The sequence below is a fragment of the Henckelia pumila genome, chromosome 1 (genome assembly GCF_033568475.1).
Source record: "Henckelia pumila isolate YLH828 chromosome 1, ASM3356847v2, whole genome shotgun sequence".
Taxonomy (NCBI): domain Eukaryota; kingdom Viridiplantae; phylum Streptophyta; class Magnoliopsida; order Lamiales; family Gesneriaceae; genus Henckelia; species Henckelia pumila.
Window position 1 is genome coordinate 73,818,579 of NC_133120.1, and position 24,641 is coordinate 73,843,219.

The 24,641-nt window shown below is 37.7% G+C and overlaps 1 non-coding gene across 1 annotated transcript; it reads left to right on the forward strand.

The window, feature by feature from the left end:
- Positions 1-210: 210 nt before the first annotated feature.
- Positions 211-316, forward strand: LOC140876788 (small nucleolar RNA R71). Its single transcript, XR_012149021.1, has one exon. It is a non-coding gene; the product is annotated as a small nucleolar RNA R71 (small nucleolar RNA).
- The last annotated feature ends 24,325 nt before the right edge of the window (positions 317-24,641 follow it).

The window sequence follows — 24,641 nt, forward strand, 5'->3', positions numbered from 1 at the left end:
AATGCATCAACCTCATGAATTCCAGCAGGTTTCCTTATTACAGATCTCTCACTCGGCCACTGATAACTGTTAACAGTCATTTGCTCAAGCATCTCATAAGCCTGTTCAGGAAATTTAGAAAATATTGAACCTCCAGCTGCAACATCCACAGAAATACGAGTTGGTCCATTCAAACCATTGTAGAATAATTCGATCTGTTCCCAATCCGGAAAATTATGGTTTGGACACTTCCTAAGAAACTCCTTGTACCGCTCCCAAGCTTCATAAAGCTGCTCAAAATCTTGCTGTTTGAAAGTAGTGATCTCAATTTTCAGCTGAGCAGACTTGGCAGGAGGAAAGTACTTAGCCAAAAATTTAGATGCCATGTCTTCCCATGTAGTGATACTCCCAAGAGGTAATGACTGCAACCAACTACGAGCATTGTCCCTAAGAGAGAACGGGAACAAGCGTAGTTTGATGGTGTCCTCAGTAACACCATGAATCTTCACTGTGTCAGCAATCTCCAGAAAAGTACGCAGATGCAGATTTTGATCTTCAGTAGCTGCACCCCTGAACTGATTCTGCTGCACCATATTAATCAGAGCTGGCTTCAACTCAAAATTATTTGCCGTGATGTTCTGTCGAGCTATCCCAGAATAATGAGTATTGATCACTGGTCGAAAGTGATCTCTGATTGGCACCAGAGAATTATTGACAGCTCTTTCCATTTCTTCAGCCATTTGTTGCAACTCTGCTCTTCTAGCTTTTATCAAAGCTTTAGCAGTTTTCTCGATTTTCGAATCAAAGAGCAGTGAGTCGTAACTTTGGATTTTTTGCATAAACTGCATAGACAGGAAAGATTTAAAATTAGAACCAACAAAATAAAATAAAATGCTATAAATCAAAATTAAGACCAATTAGCACAATTTAATATAAATCAAATAAAATTCATTCCCCGGCAACGGCGCCAAAAAACTTGTTGCGTGTTTTTCGCTCGCAAGCGCACGGTGTCAAGTTGTAATATAGGAATTAAGTCCAAGTCGATCCCACGGAGAATGAATAAATGATATTATATCAAATATTTGCAAATAATAAAATCCTAATCCTATGTAAAGCTACAAAATGGTTTGATTTTTATAAAACTAAAATTTGCAAGAACAAAACTAAATAACCACGAGTTCACAAGAGTAAAATTCAATAAGCAATGAATGCTAGAGGTTCGACTTCACTTGAATGTCCACCACAATTTATTTCTAATGATTGTTCAATTATTAATTCTTCTAGTTTATTAGTCAAGAATCCCTATTATTTTCTACTACCTCTCTCGAGTGTCAAGCAGAAATTCGTATTTAATAACAAACTCAATATCTCTATCAAAGTTCAATTATTAAATCCGGTAAAAAGCACAAGAATTTTTCTAATGACTTCTATGGAGTTATATGCCTCTCGAACAATATAAACACCAAAGATGTATTTTCCTATGTCGTATTCAAAATCTCCTCTATCGAGTGATAGATTTAAATAAAATATCATTCAATCTATGGCCAGTAAATTGAAAGCATTAAGATCAGGAAAACACAAATAAACTGTGCGAAGAATTCAAATATATAAATCAAAATATCTCAATCATGGTTTCCAGTCAAGATCCGTCTACCTCTAGACTAAGAAATTAGTTCATAACGCAATCCAAAATCAAATAACACATGTTTTTCAAACAATCCATAAAACTTAGAAAAATAGAGTTTAAAGAAAAACTAGAACGAATTAGAATGAAGCTTCTCCGTCACTGTATGCCGCCGTCTTCTGTCTTCGTATCAAATTCTCGAGCTCTTGTGCACTTCAAAACTCTCAATAGCCGTCTCTATGCTCTGAAAACTCTCTAAACCCTCGTATCCAGAATAAGTCATAAAATCCCTTTTAAAACTCAATTAAAAGCTTTCCATATTTTTGGAGACTGCGCAGCGCTGAAGCGCTAATAATTCGGTGCTGGGGTGCTGAAATTTCGTATTTTATTTTTCAATGACGGACGTCTAGCGCTGGAGCACTCAAAAGACGGCGCTGGGGCGCTTAAGACATGAAATTACGGGAGCTGGAGCGCTGGAAAACTAGAGCTGGGGCGCTGAAATTTCGAATAAAATTCTTTTACTGAGCTACAGAGAAGCGCTGGAGTGCTCCCAATGAGGCGCGGGGGCGCTATGCCTTTTGTCCAATGCGCAGCAATCTTGAAAAAATTATATCTTAAGTTCTAGACGTCGGATCGAGCTGAAAATTTTACAGCAAGTTTAAAACATCCAAAAATTCAATTTGAACGGTGAAGATTGGATTTGGATGTCTGTAGAAGCTCCAGTAATTTTGAAAACTTTGCCTTCTATAGTTTGTCTTTCCGCTTCTTCTTGCTACTTTTCTTCAAATCCTTGCAACTCATAAAAATAACAACAAATATGCATAATATCCACTCGATACATCACAAAATCCAAGTCAAATCATATATAAATTAAGTACATAAAATGCACTTATCAACATACCTTTATCTAAATCTCGATATACAATTGGTACAATTTTCTAGAACTAGCGACGCATTGTAAGAAAAAGGCACCGGTGTCCTTCACTATAAAATCATGAAATTTAGGACTGAGGATGAGCAAGAAGTAAGAAATTTCAGTCTAAAATGCATTGAATTGGCCGTATGGGAAAGTGCTCGATGTCCCTGACATCTACGTCGAAGTATGGGAAAGTGGTAGATGTCCCCGACATCTACGTCGAAGGATCACTCCATTGGATGGTCCAATCCGGCAACGGTAGTTGGGATGTGGTAGCCCAAAATTTATTGTCGGAGACCCGCCGAACACTTGCACTTCCTCCATGTCCGAAAGAAATCGAAGTTGAATCTGTCTCTTAGGACAATCTGGAGAGAGAGGTTTTGGGTTATGGTGGAGTAAGAGTCGATCGAAAGATTCATGGAGTCCTAAGGCCTGCGTTTCCAACATAACTGATTTTTATATTAGCATTTTGGGAGACGGTCTTCTCTTTGTTGCGGAGGAAGGATGCAGTGTGGATAAGGGTACTTTGGAACATGAAGATGAGCACTGCATATAGTTTTTTGGCTGGACAATATTGTCCATGTTGAAGCAACACCATACATCGAGATACTCATCTCCCTAGAGTTCTAGTTCTGAAGTCTTTTTAGTGTCCTAGAATTCTTTTGGTACATACCTTTATCTAAATCTCGATATACAATTGGTACAATTTTCTAGAACTAGCGACATATTGTAAGAAAAAGGCACCGGTGTCTTTCACTATAAAATCGTGAAATTTAGGACTGAGAATGAGCAAGAAGTGAAAACTTTCAGTCTAAAATGCATTGAATTGACCGTATGGTAAAGTGCTCGATGTCCCCGACATCTACGTCGAAGTATGGGAAAGTGCTCGATGTCCCCGACATCCACGTCGAAGGATCACTCCATTGGATGGTCCAATCCGTCAATGGTAGTTGGGATGTGGTAGCCCAAAATTTATTGTCGGAGACCCGACGAACACTTGCACTTCCTCCATGTCCGAAAGAAATTGAAGTTGAATCTGTCTCTTAGGACAATCTGGAGAGAGAGGTTGTGTCGTTGGTAAATTCGCGGACATTTTATCGAGGTGTGGGTTATGGCAGAGTAAGGGTCGATCGAAAGATTCATGGAGTCCTAGGGCCTGCGTTTCTAACATGACTGATTTTCATATTAGCATTTTGGGAGACAGTCTTCTCTTTGTTGCGGAGGAAAGATGCAGCGTGGATAAGGGTACTTTGGAACGTGCAGATGAGCACTGCATATAGTTTTTCGGCTGGACAATATTGTCCATGTTGAAGCAACACCATACATCGAGATACTCATCTCCCCAGAGTTCTAGTTCTGAATCCTTTTTAGTGTCCTGTAATTCTTATGATACATACCTTTATCTAAATCTCGATATACAATTGGTACAATTTTATAGAAACTAGCGACACATTGTAAGAAAAAGGCACCGGTGTCCTTCACTATAAAATCAGGAAATTTAGGACTGAGGATGGGCAAGAAGTGAAAACTTTCAGTCTAAAATGCATTTAATTGACCGTATGGGAAAGTGCTCGATGTCCCCGACATCTACGTCGAAGTATGGGAAAGTGCTGGATGTCCCCGACATCTACGTCAAAGGATCACTCCATTGGATGGTCCAATCCATCAACTGTAGTTGGGATGTGGTAGCCCAAAATTTATTGTCGAAAACCCGCCGAACACTTGCACTTCCTCCATGTCCAAAAGAAATTGAAGTTGAATCTGTCTCTTTGGACAATCTGGAGAGAGAGGTTGTGTCTTTGCTACAATCGCGGACACTTTATCGAGGTGTGGGTTATGGCGGAGTAAGGGTCGATCGAAAGATTCATGGAGTCCTAGGGCCTCGTTTCTAAAATGGCTGATTTTCATATCAGCATTTTGGGAGATGGTCTTCTCTTTGTTGCGGAGGAAGGATGCGGCATGGATAAGGGTACTTTGGAACGTGCAGATGAGCACTGCATATAGTTTTTCAGCTCGACAATATTGTCCATGTTGAAGCAACACCATACATAGAGATATTGAGCTCCCCAGAGTTCTAGTTCTGAATCCTTTTTAGTGTCCTGGAATTCTTATGGTACATACCTTTATCTAAATCTCGATATACAATTTGTACAATTTTCTAGAACTAGCGACACAATGTAAGAAAAAGGCACCGTTGTACTTCACTATAAAATCGTGAAATTTAGGACTGAGGATGAGCAAGAAGTGAAAACTTTCAGTCTAAAATGCATTGAATCGGCCGTATGGGAAAGTGCTCGATGTCCCCGACATCTACATCAAAGTATGGGAAAGTGCTTGATGTCCCCGACATCTATGTCGAAGGATCACTTCATTGGATGGTCCAATCCGGTAATGGTATTTGGGATGTGGTAGCCCAAAATTTATTGTCGGAGACCCGCCGAACACTTGCACTTCCTCCATGTTCGAAATAAATCGAAGTTGAATCTGTCTCTTAGGACAATCTGGAGAGAGAGGTTGTGTTTTTGCTACATTCGCGGACACTTTATCGAGGTGTGGGTTATGGCGGAGTAAGGGTTGATCGAAAGATTCATGGAGTCCAAGGGCATGCGTTTCCAACATGACTGATTTTCATATTAGCATTTTTGGAGACAATCTTCTCTTTGTTGCTGAGGAAGGATGTAGCGTGGACAAGGGTACTTTGGAACATGCAGATGAGCACTGTATATAGTTTTTCGGCTGGACAATATTGTCCATGTTGTAACAACACCATACATAGAGATACTCATCTCCCAAAGTTCCAGTTCTGAAGTCTTTTTATTGTGTCCTGGAATTCTTATGGTACATAACTTTATCTAAATCTCGATATACAATTGGTACAATTTTCTAGAACTAGCGACGCATTGTAAGAAAAAGGCACCGGTGTCCTTCACTATAAAATCGTAAAATTTAGGACTGAGGATGAGCAAGAAGTAAAAACTTTCAGATTATAATGCATTTAATTGGCCGTATGGGAAAGTGCTCGATGTCCCCGACATCTACGTCGAAGTATGGGAAAGTGGTAGATGTCCCCGACATCTACGTCGAAGGATCACTCCATTGGATGGTCCAATCTGGCAACGGTAGTTGGGATGTGGTAGCCCAAAATTTATTGTCGGAGACCCGCCGAACACTTGCACTTTCTCCATATCCGAAAAAAATCGAAGTTGAATATGTCTCTTAGGACAATCTGGAGAGAGAGTTTGTGTCTTTTCTACATTCGCGAACAGTTTATCGAGGTGTGCGTTATGGTGGAGTAAGGGTCGATCGAAAGATTCATGGAGTCCTAGGGCCTGCGTTTCCAACAGGTCTAATTGGATCCACACCCCCTGTGAAATGTCTAAAAGGCATAAAACCCCTTAAAAAATATTAATAGACTAATGCATGCCTCAGTTTTTTAAAATGTAGCACATTTTACCCTATGTTATACAAACTCGGGCACATTTATACAGTCTCATAGGGGTTTTTATTCTAATTTCTTAAAACATAGGGTCTAACATGCTATTAATTTTACACAGAGGTTTTTATGCCTTTTAGAATTTTCACAGAGGATGTGGATGCAATTAGCCCGTTTCCAACATGACTTATTTTCATATTAGCATTTTGGGAGACGGTCTTCTCTTTATTGCGGAGGAAGGATGCAGTGTGGATAAGGGTACTTTGGAACGTGAAGATGAGCACTGCATATAGTTTTTTGGCTGGACAATATTGTCCATGTTGAAGCAACACCATACATCGAGATACTCATCTCCACAGAGTTCTAGTTTTGAAGTCTTTTTAGTGTCATGAAATTCTTATGGTACATACCTTTATCTAAATCACGATATACAATTGGTACATTTTTCTAGATCTATCGACGCATTGTAAGAAAAAGACACCGGTGTTCTTCACTATAAAATCGTGAAATTTAGGACTGAGGACGAGCAAGAAGTGAAAACTTTCAGTCAAAAATGCATTGAATTGGCGTATGGGAAAGTGCTCGATGTCCCCGACATATACGTCTAAGTATGGGAAAGTACTCGATGTTCCCGACATCTACGTCGAAGGATCATTCCATTGGATGGTCCAATCTGGAAACGGTATTGGGGATATGCTAGCCCAAAATTTTTGTCGGAGACCCACCGAACACTTGCACTTCCTCCATGTTCGAAAAAAGTCAAAGTTGAATCTGTCTCTTAGGACAATCTGGAGAGAGAGGTTATGTCTTTGCTACACTCACGGACACTTTATCGAGGTGTGGGTTATTGCGGAGTAAGGGTTGATCGAAAGATTCATGGAGTCCTAGGGCTTGCGTTTCCAACATGACTGATTTTCATATTAGCATTTTGGGAGACGGTCTTCTCTTTGTTGCGGAGAAGGATGCAACGTGGATAAGGGTACTTTGGAACGTGCAGATGAGCACTGCATATAGTTTTTCGGTTGGACAATATTGTCCATGTTGAAGCAACACCATACATAGAGATACTCATCTCCCCAGAGTTCTAGTTCTGAAGTCTTTTTATTGTCCTGAAATTCTTATGGTACATAACTTTATCTAAATCTCGATATACAATCGGTAAAATTTTCTAGAACTAGCGACACATTGTAAGAAAAAGGCACTGGTGTACTTCACTATAAAATCGTAAAATTTAGGACTGAGGATGCGCAAGAAGTGAAGACTTTCAGTCTAAAATGCATTGCATTGGCCGTATGGGAAAGTGCTCGATGTCCCCGACATCTACGTTGAATGATCACTCCATTCGATGGTCCAATCCGGAAACGGAAGTTGGGATGTGGTAGCCAACAATATATTGTCGGAGACCCGCCGAACACTTGCACTTCCTCCATGTTCGAAAGAAATCAAAGTTGAATCTGTATCTTTGGACAATCTGGAGAGAGAGGTTGTTTCTTTGCTACATTCGCGGACACTTTATCGAGGTGTGGTTTATGACGGAGTAAGGGTCGATCGAAAGATTCATGGAGTCCTAGGGCCTGCGTTTCCTACATGACTGATTTTCATATTAGCATTTTGGGAGACGGTCTTCTCTTTGTTGAGGAGGAAGGATGCGGCGTGGATAAGGGTACTTTGGAACATGCAAATGAGCACTGCATATAGTTTTTCGGCTGGAAAATATTGTCCATGTTGAAGCAACACCATACATAGAGATACTCATCTCCCCAGAGTTCTAGTTCTGAAGTATTTTTAGTGTCCTGGAATTCATATGGTACTTAACTTTTTCTAAATCTCGATATACAATTGTACAATTTTCTAGAACTAGCAACGCATTGTAAGAAAAAGGCACCGGTGTACTTTACCATAAAATCGTGAAATTTAGGACTAAGGATGAGAAAAAAGTGAAAACTTTCAGTCTAAAATGCATTGAATTGGCCGTATGGGAAAGTGCTCAATGTTCGCGACTTCTACGTCGAAGGATCACTCTATTGGATAGTCCAATCCGACAACGGTAGTTGGGATGTGGTAGCCCAAAATTTATTTTCGGATACCCGCCGAACACTTGCACTTCCTTTATGTCCGAAAGAAATCAAAGTTGAATCTGTCTCTTAGGACAATCTGGAGATAGAGGTTGTGTCTTTGCTACATTCGCATACACTTTATCGAGTTGTGGGTTATGGCGAAGTAAGGGTCGATCGAAAGATTCATGGAGTCCTAGGGCCTGCATTTCCAACATGACTGATTTTCATATTAGCATTTTGGGAGACGGTCTTCTCTTTGTTGCGGAGGAAGGATGCAGCGTGGATAAGGGTACTTTGGAACGTGCAGATGATCACTGCATATAGTTTTTCGGCTGGACAATATTTTCCATGTTTAAGCAACACCATACATAGAGATACTCATATCCCCAGAGTTCTAGTTCTGAAGTCTTTTTAGTGTCCTGGAATTCTTATGGTACACAACTTTATCTAAATCTCGATATACAATTGGTACAATTTTCTAGAACTAGCGACGCATTGTAAGAAAAAGGCACCGGTGTACTTCACTATAAAATCGTGAAATTTAGGACTGAGGATGAGCAAGAAGTGAAAACTTTCAGTCTAAAATGCATTGAATTGGCCGTATGGGAAAGTGCTCGATGTCCCCGACATCTACGTTGAAGGATCACTCCATTGGATGGTCCAATCCAACAACGGTAGTTGGGATGTGGTAGCCCAAAATTTATTGTCGAAGACCCGCCAAACACTTGCACTTCCTCCATGTCCGAAAGAAATCGAAGTTGAATCTGTCTCGTAGGACAATCTGGAGAGAGAGGTTGTATCTTTGCTACATTAGCGGACACTTTATCGAGGTGTGGGTTATGGCGGAGTAAGGGTCGATCGAATGATTTATGGAGTCCTAGGGCCTACGTTTCCAACATGAATGATTTTTATATTAGCATTTTGGGAGACGGTTTTCTCTTTGTCGCGGAGGAATGATGCAGCATGGATAAGGGTACTTTGGAACGTGCAGATGAGCACTGCATATAGTTTTTCGGCTGGACAATATTGTCCATGTTGAAACAATACCATACATTGAGATACCCATCTCCCCAGAGTTCTAGTTCTGATGTCTTTTCAGTGTCCTTGAATTCTTATGGTACATACCTTTATCTAAATCTCGATATACAATTGGTACAATTTTCTAGAACTAGCCGGTGTTCTCACTATAAAATCTTGAAATTTAGAACTGAGGATGAGCAAGAAGTGAAAACTTTTAGTCTAAAATGCATTGAATTGGCCGTATGGAAAAGTGCTTGATGTCCCCGACATCTACGTTGAAGTATGGGAAAGTGCTCGATGTCCCCGACATCTACGTCGAAGGATCACTCCATTGCATGGTCCGATCCAAAAACGGTAGTTGGGATGTTGTAGCCCAAAATTTATTGTCGGAGACCCGCCGAACACTTGCACTTCCTCCATGTCCGAAAGAAATCGAAGTTGAATCTGTCTCTTAGTACAATATGGAGAGAGAGGTTGTGTCTTTGCTACATTTGCGGACACTTTATCAAGGTGTGGGTTATGGCAGAGTAAGGGTCGATCAAAAGATTCATTGAGTCCTAGGGCCTGCGTTTCCAACATGACTGATTTTCATATTAGCATTTTGGGAGACAGTCTTCTCTTTGTTGCAGAGGAAGGATGCAACATGGATAAGAGTACCTTGGAACGTGAAGATGAGCACTGCATATAGTTTTTCAGCTGGACAATATTGTCCATGTTGAAGCAACACCATATATAGAGATACTCATCTTCCCAGAGTTCTATTTCTGTAGTCTTTTTAGTGTCTTGAAATTCTTATGGTACATACCTTTATCTAAATCTCGATATACAATTTGTACAATTTACTAGAACTAGTGACGCATTGTAAGAAAAAGACATCGGTGTCCTTCAATATAAAATCGTGAAATTGAGGACTGAGGATGAGCAAGAAGTGAAAACTTTCAGTCTAAAATGCTTTGAATTGGCCGTATGAGAAAGTGCTCGATGTCCCCGACATCCACGTCGAAGTATGGGAAAGTGCTCGATGTCCCCAAAATCTACGTCGAATGATCACTCCATTGGATGGTCCAATCCGACAATGGTAGTTGAGATGTGGTAGCCCAAAATTTATTGTCAGAGACCCGCCGAACACTTGCACTTTCTCCATGTCCGAAAGAAATCAAATTTGAATCTGTCTCTTAGGACAATCTGGAGAGAGAGGTTGTGTCTTTGCTACATTCGCGGACACTTTATTGAGGTGTGGTTTATGGCGAAGTAAGGGTCGATCGAAAGATTCATGGAGTCCTAGGGCCTGCGTTTCCAACATGACTGATTTTCATATTAGCATTTTGGGAGACGGTCTTCTCTTTGTTGCGGAGGAAGGATGCAGCGTGGATAAGGGTACTTTGTACGTGCAGATGAGCACGACATATAGTTTTTTGTCTGGGCAATATTGTCCATGTTGAAGCAACACCATACATTGAGATACTCATCTCCCTAGAGTTTTAGTTCTGAAGTCTTTTTAGTGTCCTTGAATTCTTATGGTACATACCTTTATTTAAATCTTGATATACAATTGGTACAATTTTCTAGATCTATCGACGCATTGTAAGAAAAAGGCACCGGTGTCCTTCACTATAAAATCGTGAAATTTAGGACTGAGGATGAGCAATAAGTGAAAACTTTCAGTCTAAAATGCATTGAATTGGTCGTATGGGAAAGTGCTCGATGTCCCCGACATCTACGTCAAAGTATGGGAAAGTGCTCGATGTCCCCGAGATCTACGTGAAAGGATCACTCCATTAGATGGTCCAATCCGGTAACGGTAGTTGGGATGTGGTAGCCCAAAATTTATTGTCGGAGACCCGCCGAACACTTGCACTTCCTCCGTGTCCGAAAGAAATCGAAGTTGAATCTGTCTCTTAGGACAATCTTGAGAGAGTTTGTGTCTTTGCTACATTCGCAGACACTTTATCGAGGTGTGGGTTATGGTGGAGTAAGGGTTGGTCGAAAGATTCATGGAGTCCTAGGTCCTGCGTTTCCAACATGACTGATTTTCATATTAGCATTTTGGTAGACGGTCTTCTCTTTGTTGCGGAGAAAGGATGTAGCATGGATAAGGTTACTTTGGAATGTGCAGATGAGCACTGCATATAGTTTTTTGGCTGGAAAATATTGTCCATGTTGAAGCAACAACATACATAAAGATACTCATCTCCTAGAGTTCTAGATCTGAAGTCTTTTTAGTGTCCTGGAATTCTTATGGTGCATACCTGTAAGACCCGAAAATATTAAGTTCTTAATTACGGGATTTAAGATTTAAATTTCGAAGAAGAGAGAAAATATGAATTTAAGAATATATGGAAATTGGAGATTTCAATTTCGGGTCAAAAATATTTAATTTGAGGATTTTTCGGATTTTAAGATTTTAATATCCGGAATTCTTAAATTAAAAGATTAAAAATATTTGAATTGATATTTATGGAATTTAAGATGTGAATTCCAAGATGGTAAATATCAAAGATTGAATTTGAGGAAGAAATCCGAGCAAGGACCCATTTGCAAATATTGAGTAATTCAAGGACTAAAATGCGATAAGGTCCGAAATGATTTAATTTTAATCCGAAAATATTTAATTTGAGAATATTTAAAGTTTAGAATTAAATTCTAATATTCTTAAATTATTTAGGATTGAAATTGAATTAAATCTCTTGTCCGGTGACTGAATTGTAATTAGGCCAAAGTTCAGAGACTAAACTGCAAATAGGCCAATATATATCCAAAATTCACATATTTCATATCCTTTCACGTGTGAATCAGAAAGGAATCATAAAGTGGCCGAGAGAAAGAGAGAAAGGGTTCCAAAGCCATTTTTGTCCCTTTAAATGCCGATATCTTTTGATCCGGCCGGTAGAATTTTCGATTGAACATATATTTGCGATCACAGCTCCGAGTGCTACGTTTTGACGTAAGTTTTATGAAGTTCTACTATGTTTGAATTTTATGATGTTGCTAGAATTAAGATTTGATTGTATATACATGTTCTAGCATATACGACGATAGCATATCTAAGACGGATCGAGAAAAGATCGTCGTTTGGGCATGTTTTTGATTTTTGAAAGAATTGTTACAATTCTGAAAATATGGGGCTATCTATTTCGAGATTATGCTATTGAATTGGTGATGATATTGAGTTTAAATGATTAACAAGATGATGTTTATGCTTTTGGAATTTCCAGTTTTCATACCGTTACGCCGTCGGTTCAAGATTTTGACTTGTTATGCATTCTAAATGTCTAGAGCTCATATTCAAGTTGATTGTGGAGGAATTGAATATGAGATTATGTTTAGAATAAAGATATAATGATATTTGAATCGAAAGATTTATCGGACTCGAATAGTTGCGACATTGGTTTGGATTCCGATTGTATTAGCAAGATTTGAACTATATAAGCTTTAAAGAAACATCGATTCAGATTGGATATTGATGTTTAGCTATGTTATAAACCATTTCAGATGTGAAGTGAATATTATCGAAGTTGAATCGACGAGTTCAAGTTCGAATGACTTGAAGTGTTTGAAGTTGAATCAAGAATACCTTCAAGTAGCACTGATTGAAATGAGCAGATTGTATGACCGATTTGGCTAGCTTTGAGATGATTAGCATTGGAAACAGATTCAAGATGTTTGAATCGTGATGAAAGGTATGAGTTGACATTATGCTTGCCAGGTAGAACAACTCGAGAACGTGGTGGTTTTCGAGTTATCCTGAAATCACATACTTAGTTGTTTAAGTGCTCTTATATGATTTACTTGCTTTTGTTGCTATGAATATTGATTTATGTGTTCAAGATGTTTATCAGTATTTATTTGAGTAATGCATACAGATTATGTTGCATTCATCTTGAAATCCAGCCTGTAAAGCACAGAGGGTTGAAAGGCCTAGAGTGCATATGACGTTTGGAGGGCTGTAGTTGAGTGGCACGGAATGTAGACTTACTTCCAGAGCCAGAAGAGTCACTATAGTTGCACCAAAGTCAGGGGAAATGAAGTATTCAACTTCACCTCGATTGGGTGAGTTGGTGTTTGTTGAAGATTTTATTCCCCGGGATCCCAAGAACTAAGCTTATTCTATCAGATTTGATAGCCTATTCCTTGGCACATGCATTGCATTTATGCATTAACCTAGAGCTTTCTATGGTTTAGAATATGCAGTTATAAATGCTAGCATGTTGTGATATGTAATTCTAGATATGAATGTTTTATTATGATTTATATGCTATTGCTTTAGATGAATCGTTATGTGTAAGAATTTAAGAGTCGATGATGATTCTATGATCTACATGTTATTACATGTTTTATGATTTTAGAGTTTTATGGCATATAGATTCCATATGCGTTAATGATGTATATGCATGTCTTTCATACTGAGATTTATTCTCACCGGAGTTATCCGGCTGTTGCTTTGTTTGTATGTGTGCATTGCATCAGGTTGAGGCATGATCAAGCTAGAGTTGGCTTGGATAGCTTGAGAAGAGAGATAGCATGTGGTGATTCGGGTTTTAAGCAGCTGATATGTATTGTTTATATAACATGTTAGAAGACCAAGAATCTTTTACATGTTTCTATTTGGTAAATCCTAGTTTATATTCATGAATTGATGTATTTATGAGTTAGAATTTATTTGTCAATGCATGTATATTATTTTGTAGCTTGTATAAGACTAGATGTCTTTATATTCCAAGTTCGACAGCATTAAGTTGCAGCATAATTTCCAGAATTTGGAGCCCGCTCGATCGGGTGACTTTTGCGGATCGAGCGCGGCCTGTGATTTTCCAAAGCAGAGAAGTGAGTTTTTGGGCTCGCTCGATCGGATGATTTCCACCGATCGAGCGAGGCCAAATATGTTCAGACCCGAGAGCAGGATATTCTTGCTCGCTCGATCGGGCAAGTTTACCCGATCGAGCGAGGTGCTCAGTTTAAAAAATAAAAATAAAATTTTTTTTAGCTCTTGGTTTGAATATTATTTTATTGTTCAATTAATTGTTTATTAATCGTTATTTTCCCTAAGATGAGATTAGCAACCCGGGTCCCCACAACAGGTGGTATCAGAGCATAAAGTCTTGGACTAAGATAAAAGTTGAGCGGGGTAGATTGAGTCGCATGCATTGATAGTATTGCATGAGTATGCTTTACTTGTTTTGCAGAATTGTATGCGACGATGAGTATTGATTGCCACTGCTTGCTTTACTGATAGAATTACATGCTTATATGTTGATATGTATGCCTGAGTTATTGAATTCATTAGAATAAGTGAATTCGTTGTAAGCATGTAATATGTGAAAAAGCATGAGAATTTGCAAGCATGTGTTCTATTCAGAAGCATGAGATTATATGTATGTTATACTTAAATTGTATGTTATAATCTCTGCCATATCGATTGCTTCTGTTATCGAATAAGACAGCTTATGCAGATAGCATGAGAACCTCAGACAGAATAGAACCGTGTTGAGGTAAGGTTTTGAACCGATTGTACTGAGGAGTATGTTAGTTGAACAACTCTAAAGCTATGAATCATCAACTCAGAAAGATACAGAATATGCTATGTCTAGAAAGGAGTTGATTTGAAGAGCTGGATCAGTTGTTCAAGAGAAGCATATTCAGATGAACATAGAACCAGCCTGATGTTATATCAACTCCAGGACTTAGCAAGAAGTTGGTGAAGTTGCCAGAAGAAGTACTGAAATTGTTTGGCAGGTAAGTAAACAGAATTGTTTCTTTTTGTATATGATAAAGAAGATAGAACGGTAGACTTTGCAGAATAGAAGCATAAGTTGATTTCAAGCCAGTAATAGAGAAACGAAATCATGAACCGGTAGTATGAGGCAGCGTTGAATTTTTATTCACGCCTCTGTAATTGTGGAAACACTATGATCATCACCTTCATTATAACTTTCATAGCAGTATAGCTATGAAGCAAGAGATAGTGGCAACAACAACAAAGATTGAAAGACTCAAGTTGTATCAGATAAGAATATTACAGGTAAGTGAGTTAATTCTAGTTAACCGCTTATATATTGATTGCATAGTATACAGTCATAGATTAGTGATTTGTTATGCTATAATCCGTATCTGATGAGCCTTTATTCAATATATTTGCTGAGATTTTTTGCCTTTGAGTAGAAGAAATGCATTTGAATGATTAGACAGAGAAGATGAAATGCAGACTTGAGGAAATAAGATTGAATATGTATTATAGATATTAATGCAATAACTGAGTATCAGATAAGAATTGATTGATTCTGTACAGTGATTAAGTTAGATCAGCAATAGCAATGAGTAGAGATCTATTTGATATGAGTTGCAGAAATAAATTTCTATTATGTCGGTACTGTTTATATCACGATGATCGTGGAAGAATGGCAGTAGAAGTCTAGTCGATATATTGAACTAGTACAGAATTAACCTAGAATTGACAGATATGTCAATGGTTAGAATGTACAGAAATAGTTCAATGACATATTTCGACCTTTCTACGACATGAATGCAGTTCTATATAGAGTGGTGTCTAGTACAATGGTATTATGACAACTTGTATAGAAGAGCATTACTTGAACTGAAGAATTTCATAAACAGTTAGCAAATTGAGTAGAAAAGAGTTATGTAGTACCGAAATGATGATTAATTCTATGACAATAAGTTAAGTCGAAAAGATTATATTCGACTATTGTCAGCTAAGAATTAATAAATGAACTCATATCAATAGAGAATAAGAAAAATCAGTTACAGTTGAGCTTTTTCTTCAATTTTGTTGTAGCTATTCCATCATAGAAATCTTGATTCTTGAATTTCTTGCTATCGATTCTGAGGTTTTTGTATTCGACCTCGATCGATTTTGATTGACTCTTATTCCTTTGCTAGAGTCTGATTTGATTTACTCGCTTTAGGTTTTGATATGCAAGTGAGTTGTTTTCACTATGCAGATTTTGTTATTCAGAATATTTGATTTTGGATGACCTTGACTTGAGCGAGTTCCTTTGATTTGAAATTTGAGAATTCTTGATTATTTGATGTGAATATTCAGTTTATCTTGAAGAATTTGGCTTGTAACTGATAGAAATTCAGATTCAGACTATTAGCAAGATTTATGGGTTTTAGATAATTATCAGATTTATTGGGTACAGATCTGTACTTGTTGAATGTTTATGCTTGGCAGATACTTAAACAATCAGAATTGTTGTGATTCAAGCTAAACTCGAATTAGTTTGGACAGATAAAAGCAACAGATTGATTGAGAATGCTATATTAAGATAAGAGATAAGACCGCAGAGCAGAACAGAACAGATGAATGTTTGTGGTGATTAATCGTTTGATTATGCCAGATATTCTAGATATGGAATATCAGATTTTGAAAGAAGCATATAACAACAGATTTAATATCCATTCAGTTGTCTAAACATATATGAGTTACATGTAGTCTTTACTTGGAGATGGGTATTGGTGAAAGAAATGAAAGCAGATACGACATAATTGACAGTACCAATACGAAAATTCCAGTAAAAGAAGCAGAAAAGAAGAATTCAAGTGGTTTCTGTAACATATTAGTTACATAAGAGTTGAAATAGATCAACTTTTTGAACGACTTTGGTTCGAATCTACTCGAATCGTCATGATTTTGCGATTTAGAGTGTAGTAGATTTTGACAGATTCATGAATATGTTGTATTAGATATGATACAAACATAAAAAGATACTGGTTATGCATTTAGCAAGATGATCAGATTATAGGAATTCTTGAAATCTATTGTCAAGATAGAGACTTTAGATTTGTTTTCTAGATTGTGACATTGATTGTCAGATGTTCTGAGTGTTTGGTTGTATGAAATGTCATTATACCATCCTCTGATTAGTGGACTATCAGATGTGATTATCCAGATTTTCGAGGATATGCTCAGAACTATAGTACTAGATTCAGTACTAGTTGATTGATTATTTGCCACTTGATTACTATGATTCATGTGACAGCTATTTGATAGAAATAAAGACAATATTTTGATGATTGATTGATCAGAAACACAGAATTGTCTTTATATTGACACAATCTTACAGAAATATCAGCTATCAGACCAGATATGAGTCAAGAAACGATAGAGAATATGAAGATTGTTTCGAACAGAATAAGAATAGAGCGGCATTAACAGAGCTAGTAGATGAGTAACAGATAGAGAGTTGAAGCCTGAACAAAATGATCAGAAAAGATATTCTTTCCCAAGCATCATTAGGTTCAGAAAGAGATTTTAGAAGCTATGAGTATTTGATCTAGCTAGTTGATTAATACTCAATCGTGAATTGTCAGATAGACGAATTGTTATCCATATGCATTGGCTGAAGAATATCAGCTAGAATATGTATGTGCATTCAATTCAGATACAACAGAAGTAGATAAGATGTTAAGCAAGACAGACTAACTGATGCAGAATTCGATCACGAGAAAGAGCAACTTAGATATAAGTTGACTCAGTGATTATATGTTTTGCAGAAGTGATCAGAAAGAAGATTAAGATACGATAGAAGATAAGATATCAAAATAGATATCGAAAGCTCAGAGAATTGAAGTCAGTATTACTTCAGTCAGCTATACAGATTACGAGAATCAGCAGTAAGATCGAATGCGATTTCGAGGACGAAATCATTCCTTAGAGGGGAGGAAATGTAAGACCCAAAAATATTAAGTTCTTAATTACGGGATTTAAGATTTAAATTCTGAACAAGAGAGAAAAGATGAATTTAAGAATGTATGGAAATTGGAGATTTCAATTTCGGGTCAGAAATATTTAATTTGAGGATTTTTCGGATTTTAAAATTTTAATATCCGGAATTCTTAAATTAAAAGATTAAAAATATTTGAATTGATATTTATGGAATTTAATATGTGAATTCCAAGATGGTAAATATCAAAGATTGAATTTGAGGATGAAATCCGAGCAAGGACCCATTTGCAAATATTGAGTAATTCAAGGACTAAAATGCGATAAGGTCCGAAATGATTTAATTTTAATCCGAAAATATTTAATTTGAGAATATTTAAAGTTTAGAATTAAATTCTAATATTCTTAAATTATTTAGGATTGAAATTGAATTAAATCTCTTGTCCGGGGACTGAATTGTAATTAGGCCAAAGTTCAGAGACTAAACTGCAAATAGGCCAATATATATCCAAAATTCACATATTTCATATCCTTTCACGTGTGAATCAGAAAGGAATCATAAAGTGGCCGAGAGAAAGAGAGAAAGGGTTCCAAAGCCATTTTTGTCCCTTTAAATGCCGATATCTTTTGATCCGGCCGGTAGAATTTCCGATTGAACATATATTTGCGATCACAGCTCCGAGTGCTACGTTTTGACGTAAGTTTTATGAAGTTCTACTATGTTTGAATTTTATGATGTTGCTAGAATTAATATTTGATTGTATATACATGTTCTAGCATATACGACGATAGCATATCTAAGACGGATCGAGAAAAGATCGTCGTTTGGGCATGTTTTTGATTTTTGAAAGAATTGTTACAATTCTGAAAATATGGGGCTGTCTATTTCGAGATTATGCTATTGAATTGGTGATGATATTGAGTTTAAATGATTAACAAGATGATGTTTATGCTTTTGGAATTTCCGGTTTTCATACCATTATGCCGTCGGTTCAAGATTTTGACTTGTTATGCATTCTAAATGTCTAGAGCTCATATTCAAGTTGATTGTGGAGGAATTGAATATGAGATTATGTTTAGAATGAAGATATAATGATATTTGAATCGAAAGATTTATCGGACTCGAATAGTTGCGACGTTGGTTTGGATTCCGATTGTATTAGCAAGATTTGAACTATATAAGCTTTAAAGAAACATCGATTCAGATTGGATATTGATGTTTAGCTATGTTATAAACCATTTCAGATGTGAAGTGAATATTATCGAAGTTGAATCGACGAGTTCAAGTTCTAATGACTTGAAGTGTTTGAAGTTGAATCAAGAATACCTTCAAGTAGCACTGATTGAAATGAGCAGATTGTATGACCGATTTGGCTAGCTTTGAGATGATTAGCATTGGCAACAGATTCAAGATGTTTGAATCGTGATGAAAGGTATGAGTTGACATTATTCTTTCCAGGTAGAACAACTCGAGAACGTGGTGGTTTTCGAGTTATCCTGAAATCACATACTTAGTTGTTTAAGTGCTCTTATTTGATTTACTTGCTTTTGTTGCTATGAATATTGATTTATGTGTTCAAGATGTTTATCAGTATTTATTTGAGTAATGCATAAAGATTATGTTGCATTCATCTTGAATTCCAGCCCGTAAAGCACAGAGGGTTGAAAGACCTAGAGTACATATGATGTTTGGAGGGCTAGAGTTGAGTGGCACGGAATGTAGACTTACTTCCAGAGCCAGAAGACTTACTATAGTTGCACCAAAGTCAGGGGAAATGAAGTATTCAACTTCACCTCGATTGGGTGAGTTGGTGTTTGTTGAAGATTTTATTCCCCAGGATCCCAAGAACTAAGCTTATTGGTATCAGATTTGATAACCTATTCCTTGGCACATGCATTGCATTTATGCATTAACCTAGAGTTTTCTATGGTTTAGAATATGCAGTTATAAATGCTAGCATGTTGTGATATGTCATTCTAGATATGAATGTTTTATTATGCTTTATATGCTATTGCTTTAGATGAATCGTTATTTGTAAGAATTTAAGAGTCAATGATGATTCTATGATCTACATGTTATTACATGTTTTATGATTTTAGAGTTTTATGGCATATAGATTCCATATGCGTTAATGATGTATATGCATGTCTTTCATACTGAGATTTATTCTCACCGGAGTTATCCGGCTGTTGCTTTGTTTGTATGTGTGCATTGCATCAGGTTGGGGCATGATCAAGCTAGAGTTGGCTTGGATAGCTTGAGAAGAGAGATAGCATGTGGTGATTCGGGTTTTAAGCAGCTGATATGTATTGTTTATATAACATGTTAGAAGACCAAGAATCTTGTACATGTTTCTATTTGGTAAATCCTAGTTTATATACATGAATTGATGTATTTATGAGTTAGGATTTATTTGTCAATGCATGAATATTATTTTGTAGCTTGTATAAGAATAGATGTCTTTATATTCCAAGTTTGACAGCATTAAGTTGCAGCAGAATTTCCAGAATTTGGAGCCCGCTCAATCGGGTGACTTTTGCGGATCGAGCGCGGCCTGTGATTTTCCAAAGCAGAGAAGTGAGTTTTTGGGCTCGCTCGATCGGATGATTTCCACCGATTGAGCGAGGCCAAATATGTTCATACCCGAGAGCAGGATATTCTTGCTCGCTCGATCGGGCAAGTTTACCCGATCGAGCGAGGTGCTCAGTTTAAAAAAAAAAAAATTAGCTCTTGGTTTGAATATTCTTTTATTGTTTGATTAATTGTTTATTAATCATTATTTGCCCTAAGATGAGATTAGCAACCCGGGTCCCCACAATACCTTTATCTAAATCTCGATATACAATTGGTACAATTTTCTAGAACTAGCGACGCATTGTAAGAAAAAGGCATCGGTGTCCTTCACTATAAAATCGTGAAATTTAGGACTGAAGATGAGCAAGAAGTTAAAACTTTCAGTCTAAAATGCATTGAATTGGCCGTATGGTAAAGTGCTCGATGTCCCCGACATCTACGTAGAAGGATCACTCAATTGGATGGTCCAATCCGGCAACAGTAGTTGGGATGTGGTAGCCCAAAATTTATTGTCGGAGACCCGCCAAACACTTTCACTTCCTCCATGTCCGAAAGAAATCGAAGTTGAATCTGTCTCTTAGGACAATCTGGAGAGAGAGGTTGTGTCTTTGCTAAATTTGCGGATACTTTATCGAGGTGTGGATTATGGCTGAATAAGGGTCGATCGAAAGATTCATGGAGTCCTAGGGCCTGCGTTTCCAACATGACTGATTTTCATATTAGCATTTTGGGAGACGGTCTTCTCTTTGTTGCGGAGGAAGGATGCAGCGTGGATAAGGGTACTTTGGAATGTGCAGAGGAGCACTGCATATAGTTTTTCGGCTGGACAATATTGTCCATGTTGAAGCAACACCATACATAGAGATACTCACCTTCCCAGAGTTCTAGTTCTGAAGTCTTTTTAGTGTCCTGGAATTCTTATGGTACATACCTTTATCTAAATCTCGATATACAATTGGTACAATTTTCTAGAACTAGCGACGCATTGTAAGAAAAAGGCACCGGTGTCCTTCACTATAAAAATCGTGAAATTTAGGACTGAGGATGAGCAAGAAGTGAAAACTTTCAGTCTAAAATGTATTGAATTGGCCATATGGGAAAGTGCTCGATTTCCCCGACATCTACGTCAAAGTATGGGAAAGTGCTCGATGTCCCCGATATCTATGTCGAAGGATCACTCCATTGGATGGTCCAATCCAGAAACGGTAGTTGGGATGTGGTAGCCCAAAATTTATTGTCGAAGACCCGCCGAACACTTGCACTTCCTCCATGTCCGAAAGAAATCGAAGTTGAATCTGTCTCTTAGGACAATCTTGAGTTAGAGGTTGTGTCTTTGCTACATTCGCGGACACTTTATCGAGGTGTGGGTTATGGTGGAGTAAGGGTCGATCAAAAGATTCATGGAGTCCTAGGGCCTGCGTTTCCAACATGACTAATTTTCATATTAGCATTTTGGGAGACGGTCTTCTCTTTGTTGCGGATAAAGGATGTAGTGTAGTAGCCCGATTCTATTTTACAAGATTAAGTGATTTTAAACATGTTAGAAAATGACATATAATTTTAAAAATGTCAAAAAATGTTTAAGGAGTCCTTATTTGGTAAAAATAAGTGAAAAATCAGATCCAGAACATTTGAAAATGGTGGGGTAGGTCCCGGGGGTCTTGGGAGCCCAAAACCAGTTCGGAAACATGAGAAACAGTTTGGAGCTTCCGGGCAGATCGGAGCTTCCGATCCTGAGATCGGAGCTTCCGATCTCAACCAGAAACAGGTGTCAAGGAGATTTAAACACGTGGCCAGATGCAGGAGATCGGAGCTTCCGATCCTTCGATCGGAGCTTCCGATCTCGGCCGTCCAAAACGTGGCAAACATGCACCGATCGGAGCTTCCGATCAGGTGATCGGAGCTTCCGATCGTGGCCTATAAATAGGGGTTCCGAGGGCCACAATTTCACACCAATCTCACATCTTCTCTCTTGGTTTTAGAGTATTCTAGGTGTTTTAGGTGTGATTCTAGCCTTCCTAGGCTTGGTCCGGAGGTTGGCGAGGCGCTCCAGGGTTACGGTGGAGTGGTGCCCAAGTTCTGGGGCAATCGTCATCAGTGGGCTGACGACGGACGCAGGTATAGCTCTGGCTCCTTTTAGTAAATAGGGAGTATGCTATAGTGTAGTTAAGGCTTTTAGAATAAAGTGGTAATGCATGAGTACTTTGCATTGTAGTGTGGACTGTAGGCTTGGACATAGTGCTGGTCTAACTTGCCTAGTGTATGAGGTACGAAAGTATTATTCGAGATATCCTGATTGAGTATGCATGTATTATGTGTTTGCATGGATTATTAATAAGTGTATTTTATACACTTAATTTATATATGATTTTAATTATTAATTGTTTGTTTCGAGCAGATTTATGTGGGTGTTTTGTTGTTTTTGTGATTGTAGGAAATTATTGAGATTTTGTGAATTATGGAATATTGTGGAGAAAAGAAAATAATAAAAGAAAAGAAAAGAAACGTACAGACAAAGAAGAGGAATAGTGATGGGCTTCTCTATTGGGCCTAAGTATAGCGCTTGATGAAGCGCTAAAGAATGGAAGAGAAAGAGCTAACGCGCAAGACACACATGAAGGTGAAAAGATTGAGAACAGTATCCTATACGCGCGCGCGTGATTTCTGGAGCGGGCGCTTGTCGCGAAGTCTGAGTTTGGAAATTTTAATCGGAAGGAAATTTTTATAATTTCTTGGGCTTTTGAGTAGGCTTTGTGTACACTATAAAAGGGAATTTTTTCATCAGAAAGAGAGGAGGAGCCGCCACAACAATTACAGAGGAATCAGAGATTTGATCGTGACTTTTATATTATTCTGGAGCTTCATCGTGAAGAACGAAGACGGAGTTTGATCGACCGGACATGGCGTCGACGACGGATTTGATTTCTTAATTTTATTTTATTCTGAATATGTTTGAATTTATGAATTATTGTTTTATTCAGAATTTTATTATGAACTAAATTTTTAGAGTCTAGAGGTCGGATGGAACCTGGTGTAGACGCTTTCTTGAATTCTTGATTTTATTGAATTGAGTTTCTTCTAGATTAATTGTTTTTTCTAGAATTGATTGTCTTTTCAATTATCTGATCAATAATTGATTTGTAATATTTATTTGAAATCTGGCACTCGGGAGAGGAGATTTTGAATAGGACCAATAGAAAATACACTGTTAATTATTTATATCGCTCGGGAGAGTGTATAATTTTAACAGAGCTTTTAAAGAGAACATTGTTTTGAATTGATCACTGCAAGTAAATTCTTAATAGGGATATTGGAATTGAATTGTAGTCGATATACTTTATTCGGCACTCGGGAGAGGGAATAATACACGTAAGTGTTCTTGGCTATTAATTCTTTGAAATTCATGAAGATTAATTAATTAGGATTGATTGTTGTTGAAACCAGGTGAAATCTATACCTCTAGACCATTTTCTCTGATTGATTATTCCTGAAAGTCGTGTGTGTGCTACCGAAACTTCATCGATTATTTATTTTTATTGCAAAATTCTTGATTATTGATTTTTTAGATAAAGTTTGGACTATTTTAATTACAAGTACTAAATATTTTCATTTTACTCCCTGTGGGATCGATATCTGAATTATTCACTATATTAAAACTTGACACTCGTACACTTGCGAGGAAATTTCACAACAAGTTTTTGGCGCCGTTGCCGGGGAGTAATTTTGATTTTTTTTTTTAGTCTTGTTACCAATTAGTCTAGATTTTAATTTAGAGTTTTTTTATTTTATTTTTTTAAGTTGCTAATTAATTTCTTCTTATTTTTAATTGCAGTCTATGCGACGATCTCAAAGTTCTAATTCTCTATTTTTTGATCCGGAGATCGAGCGCACTGCACGTGCTTTGAGAAGAGAGAGAAGAGAAGAAATTAATAACATGGCTGAAGAAGAAGCACAACAAGCTCCCTTGGTGCCAATTAGAGATCACTTTCGGCCGACGATCCAGGCTCACTATTCTGGAATCGCTCGTGGAACTATCAATGCAAACAATTTTGAGCTAAAACCGTCCTTGATCAACATGGTTCAACAGAACCAATTTAATGGGAGCGCCACTGCTGATCCTCACCTACACCTACGCACCTTCTTGGAGATTACGGATACGGTAAAAATAAATGGTGTGTCTGAGGATATTATTCGCTTACGCTTGTTTATGTTTTCTCTCAGGAATCAAGCCATAAGTTGGTTGCAATCACTGCCGCTTGGAAGCATCACTACTTGGGAGGGGATGGCAGAAAAATTTCTTGCGAAATATTTTCCACCTGCCAAAACCACCCAACTGAAGATTGAGATCAGTACT